The sequence below is a fragment of the Lactuca virosa genome, chromosome 7 (genome assembly GCF_052849685.1).
Source record: "Lactuca virosa cultivar CGN04683 chromosome 7, Lactuca_virosa_CGN04683_v6, whole genome shotgun sequence".
NCBI lineage: Eukaryota > Viridiplantae > Streptophyta > Magnoliopsida > Asterales > Asteraceae > Lactuca > Lactuca virosa.
Window position 1 is genome coordinate 70718465 of NC_136432.1, and position 23958 is coordinate 70742422.

A 23958-nucleotide genomic window follows, 5' to 3' on the forward strand; every position below is an offset into this window, starting at 1 on the left:
GCAGTCAAACTTATCTTATTATTAAACACATAATAAATAAAACAAAAATATAGTTCTACAAAATAGAAATATATAAATGCACTTGATAAAAACAATCAAAAAATATATTGATTTGGGGCTAGGTCTAGGGCTACTTACTCAAGTGATGGATGGATATTCGCCATAAATTAGCGAGACTAGTATTTTATCTGTTAAAATTATCCCACATGTGTAAATCGATTTGAGATATACTTCTGTTTTACTGTTTTACGTACTTGCAATAATTTCTTCCACACAACGTGGATGTGTATATGTCATCACAAATATCAGCACTACTATTTTACCAACAACCACAACTGCATACCCATGAATGATGCTCGCAAAATTAATATATCCCTACGAATTTTGCACCATAAGATGTTACGTCTATCTAACAATTTGCTTATCAAGTTCAAATCTCTTTCTATATAAGAAGTTTAATTTCTAGTACTGTTGTTTGATTCAAAATGGTCTCAAAAGGTAAATGATTTGCAATTTCCATCGATACAAACTTATATCATTGGGAAGACAAAGAATGTTATTGTTCTTGTCTTAACACATTATGGACCATATCCACCAAAAGATGTTCAATTATATTTTTTTTAAGCTATGAAGGGGTCTTGAAAAGACCAAGAAAGGGACTCATAAAAAAGTTGGATAGTTAATGCACATGAACATGCTCTCTTAATAAAGATAAACGAAAATATGAAACAAGTTACTAATACTAATAAAACTAGGTTACAATCCGTGGAAACCACGGGTAATAAAAAATAATATTGATAATTAAATATAGTAATAAAAAATCAAAGATTTATAAAAATTTATTAAATTAAAGAAACAATTTGACAAGGTCTTATAAGTCTCAAGGGTTCTAAAAATCATATAATACATGTTCATCATATCCACTAATTCAAAAATGAAAATACAAATACACCTTATTATTTATAGATCAAGTTTATTATATCTAAAATATCATAGTTTAATGATCAACAAAAAGTTATGGCATCAGTTATTTTATATGTTCAAAGGTTGATCTCGATTAGGATACCAATCGAATACAATTATTGCACCATAATACAAATAAAAAGAATATGTACAACTACAATGAACATTTACAAGTCATATTATCAGCAATTGATATGCTATCAAGTGGTAAGCTTCTTTTATTAACCTATTCCCTCTGTTCCGGCACTGGATCAATCGTCCATACCATATATACCTGTAACATTATAAACTCATACATTTAATCCCACCTAACATAAGTGTACTAATTATTGCAAACATGAGTCTTTTTTGACATTTTTTCTAGAACGGTGGTCGATAGGCAACAAAAATCCAAATAGTGTTTGTGTATAAACATGAAATTCCCATCTTGAAACACCAATTATGCAAACAATATAAATTTGTAGTTAGGTTATTTAAGAAACAAATATCTTATCTATCAACATAACATCTACATTTCTTGCAGCACCAAAAATGTTGTCACCAACATCTCTTTCTATTGGATTCTGTCAACAATCAAGCGATCATTGTGATTGTCGATCTACCTCTGAAAACTTCACAAGCTACCTGCACCTGACCGATAAAAATACGAACCAATATTATTACAATTTTAAAAGAACATTTGCCAAATACCCACATTTCAAAGCATCATGGGATATATATATACATATCTTTAAAATATAGATTCCAAGAAATACAAATTAATGCATAACATGTGACAACCGTCAAATTTTGGTCAAATAAAGTCAATAAAATTCAACCAGGTCAACTCAAATCGTATTAGAATTTTAGGAGAAATGTGATATTCTCTAATGTTTCTAATGTACCATTGACAAGTTATAATACAAAGTACCTCTTTAGTTGCAAATTATCGAATATAAACCCGAAATAAGGTTAGTATCGTAACAACTCGGTAATTCAATTTTATATTATTTTAGTATAAATAATATTCATAACTCAATGTAGTGGAGTTCATAAACCTTACACTACGGGGAAAATTCATAGCAAATGCTATAAACACAAATTTTTGGTGAATTCGTCACTAAATGCGACAAAGTCTATACCCGGCTAAAACACTCAATTTTTAACGAAACGAACTTGGAAATTAAACCGAACTTTCATGTAACGTATCATTATTTTGATAATAATGCTTGTTATAATAATTTGAATTTTTATAATTCAAATTAAATATTTTATACATCCTTTATACCATATTTATTTTATAAAACACCATCATTTTTATAAAAATATCACTCCTTTATAAAAAATGCCAACTTTATTATAAAAATAATGCTAGTTGACTTTTGCTTTTATAAAAAGCAAAGAAAGACAAAGTTGTCTCTCCTTTTTCCCATAAAACCTTACACTTCACCCTTACCCATGCACACCCTCATAACTCACCCTACCCACCCACCTACCCACCCTCTTTTCCACCTCCCTTTAGGATCTCGGCCTAAAGGCCTTTTCCCTTCATCATTTTGCTCCATTTTGTTCTTCTTCTCCAAGAAAAGCTCTCATTCTCCCTAACAAATTTCTCCCAAGTTGTTTCTTGAGTTTTTGGTAAGTATTTCCTTCATCTTCTAGTGATTCTTCACACTTATAAACTAGTTTCAATCCATTTACACACATTATCATGTGTTACTATTCATAGGATCTTTAAATCTTCAAAGTGTTCTTGACTTGAAACTTTCCATCTACAGCCTTTCATTCATCAAGAAAACACACATAAGGTGAGTTCATACCCCATATTTTCGAGTTTTTCATGTTTTAGGAGGGGAATACAAGTAAAATTTGTGTAATAACACAAGTTATTATGCATGCATCATCTCTATGTTGTGTATAAAGTATTGTTTCTATGAAATATGATTATTACTAGTTACTTGAAAATTTATGTGTGGTATGTTAGTTTGAAATGTAAAACTACGAAAAACAAGTTTAAACATTACAATATGCTCTTGAGAAAAAGTTATAACCACAAAACTTTAAAAGCTAGAGTGTTTATGAACAAAAGATGGTTTTATAGCAAAAATGGTTATAACCTAGTTATAACACCATTTTTGTGGAATATAATATAAAATCTTATGGGACATGTGTCTTAAAACTAGTCAGAAATATCAAAGAGTTAGTTTCACAAAAATAAAACTCAAAATTCTATTATTTTATGTAAAAGTGGGTTTTCTAACAAAAATAGTCATAACAAGTTTACGACATCATTTTTTTAGGGTTTTGACTAAAAATATGTGTCTTAATCATATAAAGTTAACTAGTTAAATATCCCAAAAAGGTAAAAATAAGTTTTACAAAGTTAACTAGAGTTAAATATCGTTAAAAAGAGGCAACAACTAGAACAATGGCTAAGTCATGCTAAATGTGCATATATTTTGCGCTAGATGTAAGCTATATGTTATAATCTTTTAAAGACATCTAAACATGTAACTTTTATATATATATATATATATGAAAATATATGGAAACAACAAAACATTTATTATAAACTATAATTGGATAGTTTTATGAGTCTTTAACACTATATTTTCATTTTGGACGAATCAAATAATTATTTAAAGGTATAATTATTTTATACTATCTAACTACTATGGAAGGGTAATACTTCCACTTACAAAAGGATTTTCATTACACTATTCGTAAACCGTTAATACAATTTTGTGAGCCATAGTCTTCACGTACCTACCAGAGTACCTACAAAAGTCTTGTCTTATAACCAGAATCTCCCGTAAGAGAGCGTGATACTTGTGTATAGATCAATACGGGACTGACAAACCCGCACCTAAGCTGCTTGCAACAGCTAGACCGGCAGGTCTGGGATGACAAATACCATGACACTCCGACACATGAAGAACGTCGTAACGGGTCATCTATGTCTTTTAGCAGGGCTATAATAACTCACATGAGGTATTAACAATACATATGGTTTACGAGGCTAACATACATTCCAATGGTTTTATATAATGATAAAACTACATGATACTATTTTCCAGTACAACAATACTTACATTTTGGTTCTTAGGGTTTAAGACTTACAGTTCATTTTTATAAAAGAAAATATTGGATTTTCTGAAGGCATACTCTATCATTTTACAAGGACAAGTTACAGATTTTTCTCATACAAAACTCTTATGAACTCACCAACTTAATTGTTGAAATTTTTCAAAACTACTTGTATTCTCAGGAAATCAGTAAACATGTAATCAAATGGTTTTGAGGATGGGGCGTCACAACATCATGTTAATTACTTTTGTCATATGTATTTGGTATTTGAAACAAACCAAGTTTGGATACAATGTAATCTCTTAATTATAAGTTATGATGGTTGTATGGCTTTGATCACTATTATTCATTTGTTATGATACATTACATGAAAGTCATGCACCCCCAGACGTTTCTGCCATCCTGGTTTGGGGGTGTGACAGATTGGTATCAGATTATTGTTTATAGTGAACTAAGTATATCAAACCATGTAAGATATACAACTATAAATGCAATGAGACTAAAACTCTCCGACTAAAACATTTCGTACAAGTATACTTTTAAAATATAAATATATTTTTCATATAAAGTATAAGTACATGCATACACACTAGAATGGTGGCATAACAAGAACAGTACAAAAGTAAAAAGATAAGTTGAACACTACGATTAAGCCTAGATAGTTATGTAATCATATATGAGATAAATATAGCCTGATCAACTATATTTATGCGAGATATGACTAACATGTGTTTGGGAATAGTCGTGGTGATCAACGAGTCTAAAACTTACCAACATCCTATACAAATAAACTCTAGAACCAAACATAAAGTTTAAAAATACTATAGGAGTATTTTATAATACTATAGAATCATATATCTAGACTCTTTATGTGTCTTTTATACCTTTATTCTTGCACAATCGACATAATCAAACATATAGTTGAGACATTCCATTTCGATAATACCCGACTTATAACCATTATAGAGGACTTACCATCCTTTCATCTTTAAACTTTATGGCAGAAGGATGCCACCACGCCGGATTATCAGACGTGTCGTCAACACATCAACAACTCCACCACCACCGCCACCACCTCCTCAGGCGGACTCTGCTGCCTTCCAAGCCGCTGTGACGGCCGCTGTGGTAGCCGTCATGGCACAAATCAGTACCAATGGTACAAATGGGAATGGAAACGGTACCAATAGTACTAATCAGGGCAAAAGCCATGGACACTAAAGAGGATGCTCCTACAAGGACTTATCAAATTGCAAGCCCAAGTCTCTCTATGGCAGCGGAGGTGTCATTGCCTTGACTAGATGGTTCGAGAAGACAAAATCAGTATTCGAGATCTGTGCGTGCCCGAAAGAAAGCAAGGTCAAGTTCGCGGCTTGCACATTCGCTGACGGGGCCCTCTCCTGGTGGAATGGCCACGTCAATTCACTAACTCTCCCGGTGGCCAACTCTATGAGCTGGGAGGACTTGAAAATCATGATGTTGGAATAATATTGCCCGAGGGGCGAAGTTCAGAAGTTGGAACAAGAACTCTGGAACCTCACGATGACAGGCTCCGATGTAGCAGCCTATACTACTAGGTTCAACGACTTGGAGGTGCTATGTCCCGGGATGGTCACCCCGGAAAGCAAAAAGGTGGAACGTTATATCTAGGGACTATCCCCCCCCATATTCAAGGAAATGTGGTATCTGTAAACCTAGCCACCATTGACAGTGCCAAACGCTTGGCACAAAGGCTGGTGGATCATGGAGTCTGTCAGGGCACTAGGACAGCCATCCCCGAACAAACAAAAGGGGGAGACAACAAAAGGAAGTTCTGGAACAAGAAGAAGGACCAACCGACGCAAGAGCCCGCAAAGAGACAACGAGTTGTGGCAGTCCACGCTGCCACTGTCCCTACCGCCCCAACACCAACAAAACAATATGATGGGAGCCTACCCAAATGCTGCAAGTGCAACTTCCGCCACAATGGAGTTTGCCGGGAAATACATTGCAACAACTGCAACAAAAAGGGGCATACCGCCCGTTTCTGTAAGGCGCCAGCCCAACCGACCGCCCAAACCACAAATGTCGGGGTGAGCCAAGCATGGTACGGATGCGGGGAAATGGGGCATTTCAAGAGAGAGTGCCTAAAAGCCAATAACAGAAATGCCGAAGGCATGGGAAGAGTCCTAACGATGGGGCACGAAGAGGCGATAAAAGACCCTGTGGTGGTTACCGGTACGTTTCTTCTCAATAACACGTATGCATGCATACTTTTTCATAGCGGTGCGGAGAGGAGTTTCGTGAGTCATAAATTCGAACATTTCCTCAAACAAAAACCTCAAACACTTAACGAAATGTTTACCATAGAAATGGCTAACGGGAAAACTGAAACCACAAGCGACATATACATAGGATGCACCCTGACTCTAAACAACCATTCCTTTCAAATTGACCTAATGCCGGTTACGATAAGGAGTTTTGACGTTATCATTGGCATGGATTGGTTAAGTCCTCACCATGCCGATATATTGTGTTACGAAAAGGTCGTTCGCCTTAACCTACCGAGCAACGAAAACCTCGTCATCTACGGTGACAAACTTGGCACAAATCTCTGAATCGTCTCTTGCATCAAGGCTCAGAACTATCTATGCAAGAAGTGTCATGCATTCCTAGCTCACGTCATTGACGAGAAGAGAGAAGTAAAAGATATCAAGAATATTCCAGAGGTCTGTAACTTTCCCGACGTATTCCTAGAAGACCTTCCGGGAGTACCACCCGTGCGACAAGTCGAATTCAAAATCAACTTGATTCCTGGAGCCACCCCCATAGCCCAATCACCGTACCGATTGGCTCCGACCGAAATGCATGAATTATCCAGTCAGCTGAACGAACTGATAAGTAAATGATTCATCAGACCAAGCTTCTCACCTTGGGGAGCACCAGTTTTGTTCGTAAAAAAGAAGGACGAATCATTCTGTATGTACATTGACTATTGGGAGTTGAACAAACTCACCATCAAAAACCGATATCCCCTACCCCGAATTGACGACGTTTTCGACCAACTGCAAGGATCAAGCTACTTCTCAAAGATTGATCTAAGGTTGGGGTACCATCAGCTGTGAGTCTAGGAGGAAGATATCTCTAAAACAACATTTAGAACTCGCTACGGTCACTACGAGTTCGTAGTGATGCCCTTCGGACTGACTAATGCGCCCGCAGTGTTCATGGACCTAATGAACCGTGTATGCCGACCTTACTTAGATAAATTCGTGTTAGTATTCATCGACGACATATTAATCTATTCACGAAGTAAGGAAGAGCATAGTCAACACTTACGACAAGTCTTAGAGACGTTAAGGACGGAGAAGCTGTATGCGAAGTTCTCGAAATGCAAATTATGGATTCGGAAAGTGGACTTCTTGAGACACGTGGTCAGCAATGAAGGGATACATGTGGATCCCTCCAAAATCAAAGTAATCGAAAATTGGGAAGCGCCAAGGACACCGACGGAAATTCTCCAGTTCTTAGGCCTTGCTGGCTACTACAGGAGGTTCATACAAATTTTTTCCAAGATTGCAAAGCCACTCACTACCTTCACTCATAAGGGATTGACCTTCAACTGGGAATATAGACAAGAAACTACTTTCCAAACGCTAAAGCAAGCCTTATGCAGTGCTCCGATCTTGTCTCTCCCAGAAGGGACGGAAGACTTTATGGTCTACTGCGATGCGTCCAAGCAGGGTCTAGGTTGTGTGCTCATGCAACGAGGGAAGGTTATTGCCTATGCCTCGAGACAACTCAAGACTCACGAGGTCAACTACACCATGCATGACCTCGAACCGGGAGCAGTAGTGTTTGCTCTAAAGATCTGGAGACACTACCTTTATGTCATAAAGTGTATAATATTCACTGACCATAAGAGTCTCCAGCACATTCTCAATCAAAAGGATCTCAACATGAGACAACGACGATGGGTAGAGCTACTAAATGACTACGAATGTGAAATTCGCTATCATTCGGGCAAGGCCAACGTAGTAGCAGATGCCCTAAGTCGAAAAGAATACTCGGGCCGCCGAGTAAAATCATTGACCATAACTATCCATTCACACCTATTCACACAGATCAAGGAGGCGCAACTTGAGGCTTTGAAACCTGAGAATGTCGCAAGTGAAGCCTTGTGAGGAATGGATAAAAACCTTGAGGTCAAGGGTGACGGAGCTCATTATCTCATGAATCGTATCTGGACACCGAAATTTGGTGGGTACAGAGACGTTATCATGAACGAGGCTCACAAGACCAAATACGCTGTTCACCTCGGGTCTGATAAGATGTATCTAGACCTCAAGAAACTATATTGGTGGCCAAACATGAAGGCAGAAATCACTACCTTTGTGGGCAAGTGCGTGGATTGCGCCAATGTTAAAGTAGAATCCAAAAGCCCTCGGGTTTGCTACAGCAACCGGAGATACCCGAGTGAAAGTGAGAGCGGATAACCATGGACTTCATAACTAAATTGCCCAACACAACTGGTAGACTCGACACCATATGGGTGATTGTCGATAGGTTAACCAAATCCGCAGACTTCCTGCCAATAAAAGAGACATAAAAGATGGAAAAACTAACGAGGACGTACATCAAGGAGATTGTACGACTGCATGGTGTGCCAATATCCATTATCTCGGACAGATATAGCAGGTTTACCTCACGGTTTTGGCAATCGCTACAAAAGTCCTTGGGAACCAGGCTTGACATGAGTACAACCTACCACCCACAGACCGACTGGCGGAGTGAAATAACTATTCAAACGTTGGAAGATATGTTGAGAGCATGTGTGATAGACTTCGGTAAAGCTTGGGATACCCACTTACCACTCATCGAGTTCTCGTACAACAACAATTATCACACTAGCATCAAAGTTGCTCCATTTGAATCCCTCTATGCAAATGCAGATCACCCCTGTGCTGGGCTAAAGTGGGTGACACCGAACTAGCAAAAGGACAAGTGCCTAATAGCACACTCACCGGCCCTGAGATCATACGAGAAACTACGGAGAAGATCGTTCAGATCCGTGAACGACTTAAGGCATCCCGGGATCGACAAAAGAGTTATGCGGATAAACGACGAAAGCCCTTGGAATTCCAGGTTGGCGACCGCGTAATATTGAAGGTCTCACCCTGGAAGGGAATGATACATTTTGGAAAACATGAGAAACTGAATCCAAGGTATATCGGGTCATTCGAGATCCTTGCCAGGATTGGCTCGGAATCTTACAGACTTCAATTACCGCAAGAACTCAGTAACGTTCACCCCACTTTCCATGTGTCGAACTTGAAGAAGTGCATGTCCGACGAGACGCTCGTCATTCCACTTGACGAAATCGAAATAAACAAGAGTCTCCACTTCGTCGAGGAACCTGTGGAAATCATGGACATGGAAGTCAGGAGAACAAAGCAAAGCCATATAACAATAGTAAAGGTCCGTTGGAACGCCAAGCGAGGACCTGAATTTACTTGGGGACGTGAGGACCAAATGAAACATAAATACCCACATCTTTTCCCCAACCCTTGAGGACCCACTCGGAATGCTAATTTCGGGACGAAATTCCTTATAATGGGGGGATGATGTGACAACCGTCAATTTTTGGTCAAATAAAGTCAATAAAATTCAACCAGGTCAACTCAAATCGTATTAGAATTTTAAGAGAAATGCGATATTCTCTAATGTTTCTAATGTATCATTGACAAGTTATAATACAAAGTACCTCTTTAGTTGCAAATTATCGAATATAAACCCGAAATAAGGTTAGTATCGTAACAACTCGGTAATTCAATTTTATATTATTTTAGTATAAATAATATTCATAACTCAATGTAGTGGAGTTCATAAACCTTACACTACGGGGCAAATTCATAGCAAAGGCTACAAACACAAATTTTTTGTGAATTCGTCACTAAATGCGACAAAGTCTATACCCGGCTAAAACACCCAATTTTTAACGAAACGAACTTGGAAATTAAACCGAACTTTCATGTAACGTATCATTATTTTGATAATAATGCTTGTTATAATAATTTGAATTTTTATAATTCAAATTAAATATTTTATACATCCTTTATACCATATTTATTTTATAAAACACCATCATTTTTATAAAAATATCACTCTTTTATAAAAAAATGCCAACTTTATTATAAAAATAATGCTAGTTGACTTTTGCTTTTATAAAAAGCAAAGAGAGACAAAGGTGTCTCTCCTTTTTCCCACAAAACCTTACACTTCACCCTTACCCATGCACACCCTCATAACTCACCCTACCCACCCCACCTACCCTCTTTTCCCCTTCCTTTATGTTATCGGCCTAAAGGCCTTTCCCCTTCATCATTTTTCTCCATTTTGTTCTTCTTCTCCGAATAGTGGTTAAGAGACAGCAGGATGATCGGATAGAAGGGAGTACTGTGAGGAACCTGGTGCGCGAATTAGCTCACCAAACGAAGGCACTAAGTCACTTACAGACGAACTGAATAATCTCAGAGTAATGGTTTGACCATGTAGCACAGCTCTCATATGAGTCTAACCGTTACAGGGATGAATTTGCTACTCGAAGGATTATCTGAGTCCTCTGTCAAGTATCAGTATGCTACAGCTAGTTATGAACATGGAGTTGTTCTGATGATAGCGTCTGGAAAATTGGCACTATGGAGTGTGCATTGGTCAGTTACTTGATGAAGTTTTGACATGGTAGTTTTGGAATGTAGGCGGTCCGTCAGGGAGACAGACCAGCATGGGATTCAGACTTTAGGAGACAGAAGTGGCTTGCGGAAGCTCGAAGTTCTGTTGGTTTTAGGAGGTGGTCCGTGTAAATTGCACGATTCAGCAGTGGTGCCTTTAGGGGATATTCAGGAGGGTGACAGCTTGAGTAACAACGAGCAGCCAGTAGCTATCCTCGACAGGAAGTCGAATGATCTAAGGAACAAAAGGGTGGAGTCGGTGAAGGTGCAACGGCGGCACTGCAAGGGCTCGTAATGGACTTGGGAGTCGGGGGACGGGATGAGAGAGCACTACCCGGAGCTTTTTCCGGATTCAGCAGCAGACTTCGAGGACGAAGTCTAAAATAAGTGGGGGAGATTTGTAGCACCCGGTTCTTGGTACGTATTCAAATTCAAGAAATTTGGTATTACTCTAGGACTCGGCGAGTTGGAGGCCCAACTCGTCGAGTAGACTCGACATTATGCGGGAGTTTTAGTAACCTACTCGACGAGTCGGGGGACCGACTCGACGAGTAGGAGCTGTCTGGACAAAACCCTAATGTTCAGAGTTTGCACCCTATTTAAACAACTTTTCTTGCCTCAACCCAGCCTCCATCGTTCCTCCCAACCCAGAGAAACCCTAACTCAAAACCCTAAGCCATTATTGAGTGTTCTTGAGACTTTTGGTGCCTTTTGTGTGTATTTGAAGTTGAAGAAGAAGAAGGAAACTTGGAAGTTCAAGTGGAAGTTAGTAGATCCCGAGGTTGTGCCCCAATTCCAGCTCACTTGATGTATAAAGCTGAAACCTTGACTATTCTTTGCTTAGATCTTGATTTGGGGCTATTTTCTACCTTTTTCCTAAGCCTTAGTGAAGCTATAGTCGGAATTGTGTGCATAAGTGGGTTTGTACTTCAGATCTGGAACCATTGAGGGTTCCCATGGCATAAAGGTGCCAACTTTATGGCCATGGGAGACCCATGCTTCATATATATACCTATTTTATGGCTTTTGAGCCAAAAACCCCATGCATGGACGTCAAGATTGGAACTTTACGTAAGAAATGGACCCTAGGAGGTCAGATCTATGGTTTTGATGCATTGAGACCCATTTTAATCGACTGTATGGTTTTGGACAAAGAGGGACTCGGCGAGTCACTTGGGTGACTCGGCGAGTCAGGACGCTTTCCCCCCAAAACGTCTTCTAGAAATGGTTTAGATTGAGTGGAAGGAACACTCAGCCTGCTAGGGGTTTGTCTTGGACCTGGAAATCATAGGACTCGGCGAGTGTATGAACAGACCCAGCGAGTCCAAGACAATCTTCTTAGTTATGAAGATGAACTCGACGAGTTGTTCATACAACTCGGCGAGTCATGGCCTAGATATTCATACGATGATGATGAACTCGACGAGTTCAAGAATGAACTCGGCGAGTCGGTTGAAGATTGTCCCGAAGTGTTAGATGAAGGAGAACTCGTCGAGTTCTCGCTAGACTCGACGAGTGGAGTCGGGGTTGTTTGGGATTTGAGGAGCATGGACTCGGCGAGTTGGCAGAACAACTCGACGAGTCGAGTCAACTGGAAGGTTGACTTTGACCAGGACTTTGACCAGAGTTGACTTCTTGAGGACAGTTAGGCTAGGTGTTACTATTATTTGGTATTGGTAGCTCGGGGAGCCAGAGGAGCAGCAGTTCGGAGAGTTGTTGGTTAGCAGCCAGAGGGTTATCAGCAGTTCAACAGTACGAGGTGAGTCTCCTCACTGTGTGTATGGGTCTACGGCCACAATGCCGGCCCATTTAGTTTATGTATGGTAGGAAGACCTGGGGGTTAGCCCTAGGAATTATGCATGAAAGACCAGGAGGAGGCTCCTGGCACTCAGTATGTTATTATGTATGGTAAGGAAAACCCGGGGGTTAGCCCTAGGCATTATGTATGAAAAACCAGGAGGTGGCTCCTAGCACACTATATGCTATTATGTATGAAAGACCCAGAGGTGGCTCCTGGCACGCTATATGCTGATTAGCTACGTAGAGTAGTATGTATGTTGTCTTTGTGATGCTTGCATGGAAGACCAGGGGGTGACCCTTGGCACTTGTCTGTAAGACCCAGGGAGTGGCCCAGGCTTGGCAAGAAAGACCACGTGGCGGCCCGTGGCATAATGGCAAGACTATGTTCGGCACATAGTACCTTACTTGTTATGGTTATGATTGATATGTATGGCTCGTAGTATGTATGACATGTATGGCTCAGTTGATATCTATGGTATGTGGTGTTTGGGGAACTCACTAAGCTTCGTGCTTACGGCTTTCAGCTATTTGTTTCAGGTACTAATGTTGTTCGAAGGAAGGAGCTCGGGGCGATCGCAGCGCATCACACTACGTTTTCCGCAATAGATGATCTTTGGGATTAAAACTCTAATAACTGTTTTATTAGGAATGTTTTCAAATGTTTGAGCGAGATTTACTAAGTGGTTTTTAATTAATTCAAACGAAATTTTTGGCCTTAAATTTTGGGATGTTACAAGTTGCTATCAGAGCCTTGGTTTGAGGGATTCAGGCACACTCTTGGGTGTGTCTGGACTCAAACTGAGGACTTAATATGAAAATTTTCAAAAGAAACTCGAAAAGAATTGAAAAGAGAAAGGATAAGATATTTGTCGTTTGGGCTTAAAAATGCGGGTGCTACATATCAAAGGCTCATGGATAAGATATTTGTCGATCAAATTGGTAGGAATATTGAAGTCTATGTCAATGACATGGTAGTCAAGAGTCGCAATGAAGAAACATTGCTCCATGATGTGGAAGAAACTTTCAAAACGCTAGCTAAAGCGCAAATGAAGTTAAACCCATCTAAGTGTACTTTTGGGGTAGAGGAAGGGCAATTCCTTGGGTATCAGATATCCAAGGAAGGGATTCTGCTCAATCCCACTAAAATCCAGGAGTTCCTCGAGTCGAAAACTCCCCACAACCTCAAGGGTGTACATGAGATCAATGGTAGGTTGACCGCATTGGGAAGATTCATTGCCAAATCTGCAGAAAAGGCGCTTCCTCTGTACCAAACACTCAAAGGGTGCCTAGACAAAAAGCAGTTCAAATGGACAGAAAAAGCATATGCGGCATTGCAATAACTGAAAGATGCTTTACACCAATTACCGGCTCTCGCCTGCCCGCTACCAGGGGAGACACTACAGATGTACTTAGCAGCTTCCGAAGAAGCTATCTCCTCTGTGTTAGCAGTGGAGAGGGAGGGCAAGCAGGTCCGCATCCATTTTGTTAGTAGGGCCCTACATGGACCAGAGGTCATTTACCCGACCTTAGAGAAGCTGGTCCTCGCTCTGGTATACGTTGTTAGACGACTACAGAGGTATTTTCAAGCCCACAAGGTGGATGTTCTGACTAGTTACCCGATAAAGCAAGTGCTACTAAGGCCGGAAAAGTCCGGGCGCCTGGCCAAGTGGGCCATAGAATTAGGCGAACATGATATCCATTACCACCCCTGGACTAGCATCAAGGCCCAAGCCCTCGCAGACTTCCTGGTTGAAATTCCAGATACAATTAAGGGAGTGCCGACGACAATCTATACGCCGACAAAGAACTTTGGAAGCTATACGCCGATGACGCGGCAAGTAAGGAAGGCTTAGGCGCAGGCCTGATCCTCCAAAGCCCCAACGGCGAAGAGATCACTTTCGCGCTGCAATTCGACTTCCAAGTATCTAACAATGAGGCAGAGTACGAAGCACCCTTGGTGGGTCTGAGGCTGGCCAAGGAAGTTGGTGCAAAGCAATTAGCAACTCTCACTGATTCATTACTTATCACATACCAGATAAATGGAACATTCGAGGCTAAAGACTCAAGGATGCAGAAATACCTAGATGCAGTCCGTAGCCTAACCAGCACATTCAAAAGTTTTTCAATAAAACAAATCTCCCGGGGAATGAATGCAAGGGCGGATGCTCTCAACAAGCTAGCCTCTACCTCTTATGATCACTTAACAAAGAAAGTGCTAGTTGAAGTACTCCCAGAGAGAAGTATTGATAACCAAAGGGTTAATATAGTATCGACTACTCCAGAATAGACGAAACCCTATGTCGATTACTTGCGCCATGGCGTTCTACCGGATGACCCAGAGGAGGCGAGAAAAGTGAAGATCAGGGCGTCACATTTTGCAATCAGAGACAACCAACTATACCGAATAGGGTATTTAAGCCCATGGCTAAAGTGCACCTCTAAAACAAAGGGACAGACACCTGGAAGGAAGTCATTCCGGGGACGCGGCGGCACATGAAGGCGCTTGAGCGCTCACAGACAAAATACTCCACCTAGGAGTATATTGGCGAGACGTGTATAACGACGCCGCAACCCTAACCAAGAAATGTAAAGAATGTCAGACATTCGCTCCCTTCCAAAATCAACCGGCCATGTCATTGACTAGCATTACCAGCCCCTGGCCCTCCCATCAATGGGGGATTGATATAGTGGGACCATTCCCACCAGCGCCAGGGGGTGTGAAATTCTTGTTAGTGGTCGTTTTGGCAAGCAAATGATATAGTGGGACCATTCCCACTGCTGGCTACCGTCACTGGCAAGCAAATGATAAAGTTCATGACCAAGAATATCTTGGCCCGTTTTGGCACCCCCAGAATCCTCATAAGTGATAACGACACACAATTTGAAGGGAGTCCCTTCAAGGAGTGGTGCGAAGACAAGAGAATCCATCGTCGGTTCACGTCAGTGGCGCACCCTCGGGCCAATGGACAAACTGAGATATCAAACAAAACCATAGTCAATGGTTTGAAGAAAAGGATACTCAGATCAAAGTCCTCCTGGGTGGATGAGCTCCCGACAGTACTGTGGTCATATCGTACCACAACAAGGTCAAACACGGGAGAAACGCCATTTAGTCTAACTTACGGGGCGGAAGCAGTCCTCCCATTAGAAATAGTGGCCGACTCTATGCGAACAGAGAGTTTCAAGGAAGCCGCCAACAAAGAAGGGTGACGCCAGGACCTGGACATGCTCGATGAAAAGCGCGAGGCGGCACAGATGCTACAATCACTATACAAATCACGAATTGAGAACTATTACAACCGCTAGGTCCGGGTTAAGAGCTTCAAGGTTGGAGAATGGGTGCTAAGAAAGAACGAGTCCAGCCACACTGAACTATTGGGGAAACTCTGTGTCACTTGGGAAGGACCGAACAAAATTGTGGAAGCCCATAAGAATGGTGCTTATGTCCTAGAAGCTCAAGACGGGCGTGCCATTCCAAGAACATGGAATGCGCAGAGCCTGCACCATTTTTATTCTTAAAACGAGTGTTAATGATAGATTCAATGCTAGCAAATGCATTTTGTATTAGTTTTGACATATAAATGTAACCAGCAAAAATTACTTTACCATCTTCAGTCTTATAACACTCCGACAATAAAACTAGAAAACAAAAAGAGTGGAAGCAATTCAGACGCTCCTTATTTCCAAGCTTGAAAAGTAAAACAAAGAGGTTGTGTACGTTTACCGTGTGACAACAAGGACTGATCATCCAACGTCACACGAGCGAAATTGATAAAAGGAGGCAGCCAGGGGGTTTGTATAAAAAAGGTTCATAACCTTTCTCCCGAAACATGTTCATCAATCACGTTATAGCAAATAACAAACATACAAAAGAACATGTGACATAAGTGTAGAAGCGTCATAACCTTCCACTAATGAGAAAAGCACAACCAGGTGAGCCTCAATATGATGATCTTGGCTACACATTGGGTATTTAAACAACAAATTAGAACAAATTTCTCAAAGACCAGCATTAGTAACGCATATAGAGTTCACCAATAAAAGAACTCAGACCAGGGGTATAAGCAAACCCTGCATAAATACCATGTGATGGCCAACATAAACCGTACACGAAGCAACCAAACAAAAGAATATATGCGGTAACAAGAAACATTCATACCCACAAATTAAAAGTGGACATTGTCAAATCGCAGGACTTCCGGACTTTAAGGCTGCCACTAAAGGCAGCAAAGACAAAAAACAAAGAAAGAAATAGAAAACATTGTTCACGGGAGTTACGTCAAAATAGACCAGGTAAACAACGCTACTTATGGACATGGGTGTTACCATCACCGGGTGAAGAGCTTGGGCCAGGGCCAGACACATCGCTCTGAACGTCTTGACAAAGATTGCGGAGTACGGCCATGTCCAGACTGCCCAGGCGGAGATAGCCAACAAATTTCGTTTCAGTGAAAGTCGCCATGGCATCTTCCATCTCTTGGGTCTTAGTGGCCACGTCCACCTCAACCTCTAGATCAAACTCCCCAACAATCACCAGCTCTTTTGCAACTCTTTTTCCCTGCTCCACCCCTGCCGCCACACAAGCTGCCTGCACATGAACCAAACCTTGAAGAAATTAAGGGCTCTCGATCACCCTGTCCACCACCCGGTTGAGCCCGTCGCTAAGGATCCACGAAATATCCTTCTCCAGCACTCCCTTTGCAGCGTTCTCCCCTACCAGATCGACCTCCAACTATACCGTTCGCTCGCTTAGGCCAGCATTCTCCAAACTCAAGGCTCCCACGTGATCATTCAAGCGCCTCACCTCTTCCTCTAGTTTTGCCACTTGTTCTTTCACGCTTTCCTTCTCGAGCAACGCCACCTCCTTCTTGGCCTCCCAGCTGCACTTGACGGTTTCTATATTTGCCACCTGGGCTTTCAGCTCTTCACATTCGATGCCCATCCTATCCGAGTGAGACTGGATGGTCTTCGTATCGGAGATGCATTCAGCAGCTGCAACCAAGTAAGATGACACTTAGGCGGCAGCATAGCGAAGACCATCGACCATGTGCTCATCCGCCAGGACAGCTAAAGCCTCGGTAGTAGCAGGTGGAAAAGCGTGACGACACCACTCAAGAGCAGTGTCATGATCAGAGACAAGGTCTTGGGGAGTTAGCCTCCAATATGGCTTGTAGGCACCCGGATGAGACCCTATAGAAAGGGGGACACTTCCCGTTTTACCAGAAGCAGTTGGCGTGAAACCTTGGCAAGGCGAAGACCCAATCTTCGCCTTGGCTCCTCCAACAGTGGGATCAGGGCTGATCTTGTCTGTGTTTTCTTCCTCTATATGACTGGGCGGTTTGGTCGCCCTGTTATGTGCCCCCTCCAACAGTTTCGGAGGACTTTCATCGGGGGCACGAGTGGAACTCTTAGTACCCCATAGAAAGAAACTCAGATTACGTTTCTTTCAAAGAGGGGCTCCGTGCTAGCTGTCTCAGTTCGAACACCGGAAGAGGCCTCCAAGAAAGCAAAATGCCTCTTGACACGACGGAGACTCCTTGGGGACCCGGAAGGGGCAGGATCCTTCTGAGAAGCGCCAATGACAACAATGTCCTGCAGATTTGAATCCTCGCCGGCGCCAGTAGCACTTTCCAAACCAACGGTAGCCTCGATTCCTCGACCAGAAACGGGGGGGGGAGGGGGGGGGGAGTCTCTACAAGGTCAACATTGCGACACTCAAGATCGTCGTCAAATAAACCTTGAAGAGCTTTCTCCAAGGAAATAACCTCCTCCACACCTGGCAGCAAAACAAAGACAACGACGGTTAACCAAAATGTCGATTTAAACATGCTTTGCCGAATAAAAAGGGGGGAAAGAGAAAACAGAAGGAGAAGCACAATACCCTCTTTATCGACGAAAAATCTCGACGTCTTTCCGCGAGCCCTCCAAGCGATGCTCATTCCGCCAGCGGCCAAGAAGTAGTCAAGCCAATCCTCATCGTTGATGTTGATCTTCTCTAGGACTTCAGCAAGTTCTTTGTCAGCACCAAAGAGTGTTGGAGCGCGGTCGACGTACGCCTTAGCCCTTGGGTAGCTGAGCACCACAAGGTCGCTATTCACCCATAGAAACTTCTCCTGCTAGTTCTTCTTGGACATTTTATCGTGGATAAGGGTAGGGACTCCCCGCCGACGAGAAAGGGTCCGAGTCCCCGACTGGGTGTAAGCATTGAAGAAGTACTTGAATGCTGGAACAATTGGTAGGCGGCCTAGGGCACGATAGAGGAGTTCAAAACTCACTATCTTGTTTATTGCAATCGGGGTCAGCTCCCTCACGGAAAACCCATACTCACGGATAATCAGATTGAAGAAGTCTGTAGTAGGAAAACGCAGACCCGCTTCGAATAAGGCGATTAGAATGCCGACCTTGCCTTCGGGAGGACTGTAAAGCGACACATCTGGAAGAGGAAGTTGAACTCCGTGTTCGGGAACAAACCCGAATCGAAACTGAAAGGATTCCCATTCTTCGGTAGTAAGATCCCTTCCCAAAGAACGAACGGTAGCCTTGGAAGAGTATGAATGTAACATCCATAAAATTCGAGCCAATTTAAAACTTTTAAAAACATTTAAAACCATTAAGTTATTACAGTTTTTTTTCAAAATAGTTTAAACATCAGAATATCCACAGAATCTAGTCATGAAAATATAAGGAGGTGCACGATCACACCTTCGCCTTCCCGCGACCATCAGAAATACCTGAAGCAATAATCGATAAATGTAAGCTCGAATGCTTAGTGAGTTACCCCCAAAATACCAACTCCATACCAATATAGCCATATCATATAACAAATACCAAACAACATGCATATAGAGTCTACAGTAAGACTGAATTGCCCCTACCGGGCCTACAGTCTCACTGGCCCACTCTCAGAACCTTTAGCATATCTGGTCCGTCCACCCGGGCCTTCAGCCTGTCTGGACCGTTCTCTGGGCCTTCGGCCTGACTGATATCCCCCTAGGGCCTGCAGTCTATCCGGTCCGCCCTGGGTCTGTTGGCCTTCAGCACAAAGCAGGACCGCCTCAACCCAACCAAACACCATATGTCGACATATAAACAATCATGATCAAGTAGGCACATAATACAGACAACAACAATCATACAACTCACTACTACCTACTAATCCTCAAACCACATACAGTCTCGCTCCCAGTTAACCCCCATAGAATGCGTAACCATAAGTAACCAGAGGTGAGATAGCCACCCGAACAAATAGTCCTACTCTAGAGCCACAACCAAACAAGGAACATGCAAGATAGCCTAGACCAAGAGTTCTCAGGCTATCCTACGTGACCACGGACAGTCCCTAAGGGCACTCCATGGATGATCACCAGCAAGCACAGATAACATATAGATCTACAGATCACTAACATAGCAACCATCCTATAACCATGATACTGATCTAACCAATCACTAGCATAACAACCATCCTATAACCAGAATACATGTAACGCCCGTAGATCCGGGCTAGTCAATTTAGAGATAATAGTGGTCGAAAACGACTTTTTGACAAAATATTATTTAGAATAAATAATCTTAACCAAGTTGTAGAATACGTCTCAAGGGTTTCGTACATATAAAGAACGTTGAAATCCGAGTTATAACGAAGAAGTTATGGTACGTCGAAGTTTTATGGCAAAACCGGCACGACACCGGGAGACGTAAATAGTGAATTTACGATGGAGGACTTTTTAGCCTTAGAAATCTAAACAAAAGTTGTAGTATACTTTAAACCGAGAACATACAAAAAAAAGAACGCCCAAATCTGATTTCGTATGAGAAAGTTATGAATTTTCTAAGATTTGGCTTAGCAGTGCACAGCCCGAAACTCGAATTTTACATCGAGCGGTTTTTGGCCTACGCGACCTAAATGAGAAATTAAGATCTCATTAATAGGAACTCAACGGTAAAAAGACAGACGAAAACAGAGTCCGTATGTAGAAGTTATGAATTTTACGCGGACATTTAACAGTATAATCTCCTCGTACTGTTAAATTTAAGATCGGTCGAGAATTAGCCGACGGAGTCAAAATGAAAGTTGTAGATCTTATTTTTACCTACGCGTGGATATAAAGAACGTCAAAAACGGAGGTCGTATGTGAAAGTTACGGATTTTAGAAGTCGGAAGTGTGATGTGCGAAAATGGGTGATGTGACACAATCTTGGCCATTGCTTTCTCCCCAAGTCTTGCCACTAGATGGTGACATGTGGCACCAAGTTCAGCCATTTTTCACCCTATAAATAGAACCTCTCTCACCCTCATTTTCTTCACACATTTCTCATTCTTTCTTCTCTTTACTCTCTCTCTAGAACCTCTCTCTCTAGCCCCGAAACCCCCCGAAAAGCCTAGGGAACCTCCCTAGCACGAGGCGGAAGCCCCGGAGTGCTCGACGGCTCCGAGAAGAAGAGCTTTTCGGCTCTGGAACGCTGCTCCAAGCAAAGCCCGATTTTCTATAAAACCCGCTGTAAGTGAGCTACGCTTACGCTATTTTTAATATAGCTTTTATTTAATTATAGTAACGTTATTAGGAACTTATAATAAGTATTTGGGCTATTATTATGGGTTATATAAGTATTGTTTAACGCTTATATAATAGTAATAATAGCTAGACTATTAATTAGTCTCGGCAAATAATAGACTAAACTCTAGTGGTAATAATACTAGGTTTCGTCGAAGGAAATTATGTTTTTAAGAAGCGAAGCGCTGTCTGAGTTCAGAATCACCACCTTTTCAAGTGAGTGCATAGTTACTTTCATCTTACACATAGATATGAAGTATTTTAAATAAATTACGTGCTATGTGTGCATATTATCTGTATACTTGCTATCTATGCTGGATGAACGATTTTATACATGTTTTAAATGATTTAAACTGTATATATATATATATATATATATATATATATATATATATATATATATATATCTACGAGAATAAGTTGGGTAAAACATGAGTAGATGTAATAGATGGAATATGAGTTGGATGATGAGTTGAGAGGTGTTATAGACCACGAGGTGAGTGTGAGAGGTGGACGATGTGAGAAGCCTTTCCCAAATGATGGCCCCGTCATCTAGCAGAGTATGGATGACAACCACAGACTATTCTAGACAGTCCAGTGGAACACTGGCAGGCTCGCAACCTGTAGGTGTTGTGAACGATGTGTTCACCGATGTACTCTGAAAACCCATTGACATGTATTGCGAGTGGACTCTCGAAAACGATACTGTCAATAAACGAGATAACCCTAGCAGCTGTGCTCAAAGGACAATACTGGTAGCTGCGCCTCACATAGAATGTCACAATTCTGGCAGCTGCACCTAAGTGATAGAACTAGCAGTTGTGCTTGACAGCTGTGTCATTGACAACGATGGACTTCGTGCCGATTCCTTAGGATGATCCTTAGGAATGAATGAACGAGGAATAATTGATTTTTAGGGTAGATCTTTAAGAGTAAAGAAGATAATGGGGATGGGTAATTGGGTTGATTGTTTGATGTTTAAACATAATAATTATATTATTGTGGGTTGAAAACCCTATGTACTCACCAGGTTTCCCAACCTGACCCACTCAGTTTATTTGTATCACAGGTGTTGATATGAAGTTATATTACACTGAGAGATTTAAAAGAGATGTAGATCACTAGTGTAAATGAATGTAAGTTCTGTTTATGCTTATGTTTATGTATTAACGACGACATCCCAAATGTTTTAAAATGAATAAAAATACATTTCTTCGGAAATGCTTTGATAACGTATTTATCATGTTTTTCTGGGAACAAATTCCGCAAGATTTTTATTAAAAGAAGTACTCTGATTTTTATAAAGCATAAACAAAATCGGTCTTTTCTAGCCGTGAAAATGAGGATGTCACAATACATATCATAAAGCATAACGTGCAATAACCCGTATACAAAACCGATAAGGGCCGACATTTGTGCCGTAGACCCTGTCAGTATAGTGAGGAGAACTCACCTCTCACTGTCGAACTGAACTGAAAAAGATCAACTCCCGAAACACGAATCCAAACACCAACACCTATAACCACCAATGATCCATTCCATAAATTCCCAAATTACCAAAATACCCTCAGAAGTCAAATTGGTCAACCCTTGGTCAAAGTCAAAGTCAAAGTCAACGGTCAAGGTCAACAGTCCATGTTAATAATCCTTACTTAGCTCACACTTAAAATATTATTTATTATTATCTCATAATATACCTTTTGTTATTTGATTTTATTATTAAGTGGAAAATGTTTAACCCATAGAGTCATTCTCATTAAAGTGTTACACTTAACGGTCGATATTATTTTAACCATACAATATTATAATCTTGGCCCTGAAATTCCATACATTTATTAATCTAGTTAATTCTTATTAAGTTAATTACCTTGTAATTAGTTTAACCATACCATATTCACATAATTATTTGCTATCTACTAAATAGAATAAATATCTTTTATTTAACTGATTTAATCCAATTACTAATAAATAAGATGTTATCTTATTTTCGGTTATCATGCATTTAAACCCAAGGACACTTAGCCCAAATATATTATATTGATGGTTAGCCCAACAGACATAAAGCCACAAATTAAGTTAAATTGTCCATAAGTTGGCCCAAAGCTTTATCTAACCTAATTGGCGAACGACAAGTTGGGATGGCACTTACCAGCAGCTTTCGTCTTCAACGTTGTACTCAAGGTTGACGTCTGTTTTCCAGCGACACGGCTTCCTCCGGCGACTGATCCCTCACCGGCGTGGCATCGCTCCTTCCCTGTAGTCCATATCTACCCATGGTAGCATCAGCCTCCCCCCATTCCTTAACTTGCTCCGCCATCAAATGGTTGTGACATCTTCCCTCTAATGGAACTTCGAGATTTCTCATCTTCTTCTGTGACTCTGTTTCCTTGGTCATCGGGAAATATTAACCCGACCACATCTCATGTGCCCCAATCCAAACCCGAGTCCATTAAGATAGTTCATCGGTTCCATGGAGGTTCATCGAGAACAGAGCTTTACAAGACGTGACAAAAGGCAACCAGCAAGGCTGTAGAACTACAAATCGATTCGCCACTCACCGGAGGATGCATTAAATTAGAAACTTGAGTCCGTCGGAGTCCTTACCAGATTGAAATCTCGACTCTCTTTAACCATCCTACTATCTGGCTTAATACAGTCTTACACTCAAGCATCCATGGTGTTTCTCCCTTTTTGCTCTCCATTTCTCTCCGTTTCTCTCCTTCTATCTCTTTCTCTCTAGACGCACACAATACAACACACACAATCCCATTATTCTTCAAGCTAGGGTTGGTTCATTTATAGATTATCAGATGCAGGTGAAGCAACAACTCAAAATAGGAAGATTCCCATTCTCACGCAGCGTCCCCAAC

At 41.2% G+C, this 23958-nt stretch overlaps 1 long non-coding RNA gene across 1 annotated transcript; it reads right to left on the reverse strand.

Annotated features, from left to right (window-relative positions):
• Positions 1–1027: 1027 nt before the first annotated feature.
• Positions 1028–23927, reverse strand: LOC145123824 (uncharacterized). Its single transcript, XR_013715341.1, has 3 exons — positions 23238–23927; positions 22542–22604; positions 1028–1593 (listed from the first exon to the last, which is right to left on the reverse strand). It is a non-coding gene; the product is annotated as an uncharacterized LOC145123824 (long non-coding RNA).
• Positions 23928–23958: the final 31 nt, after the last annotated feature.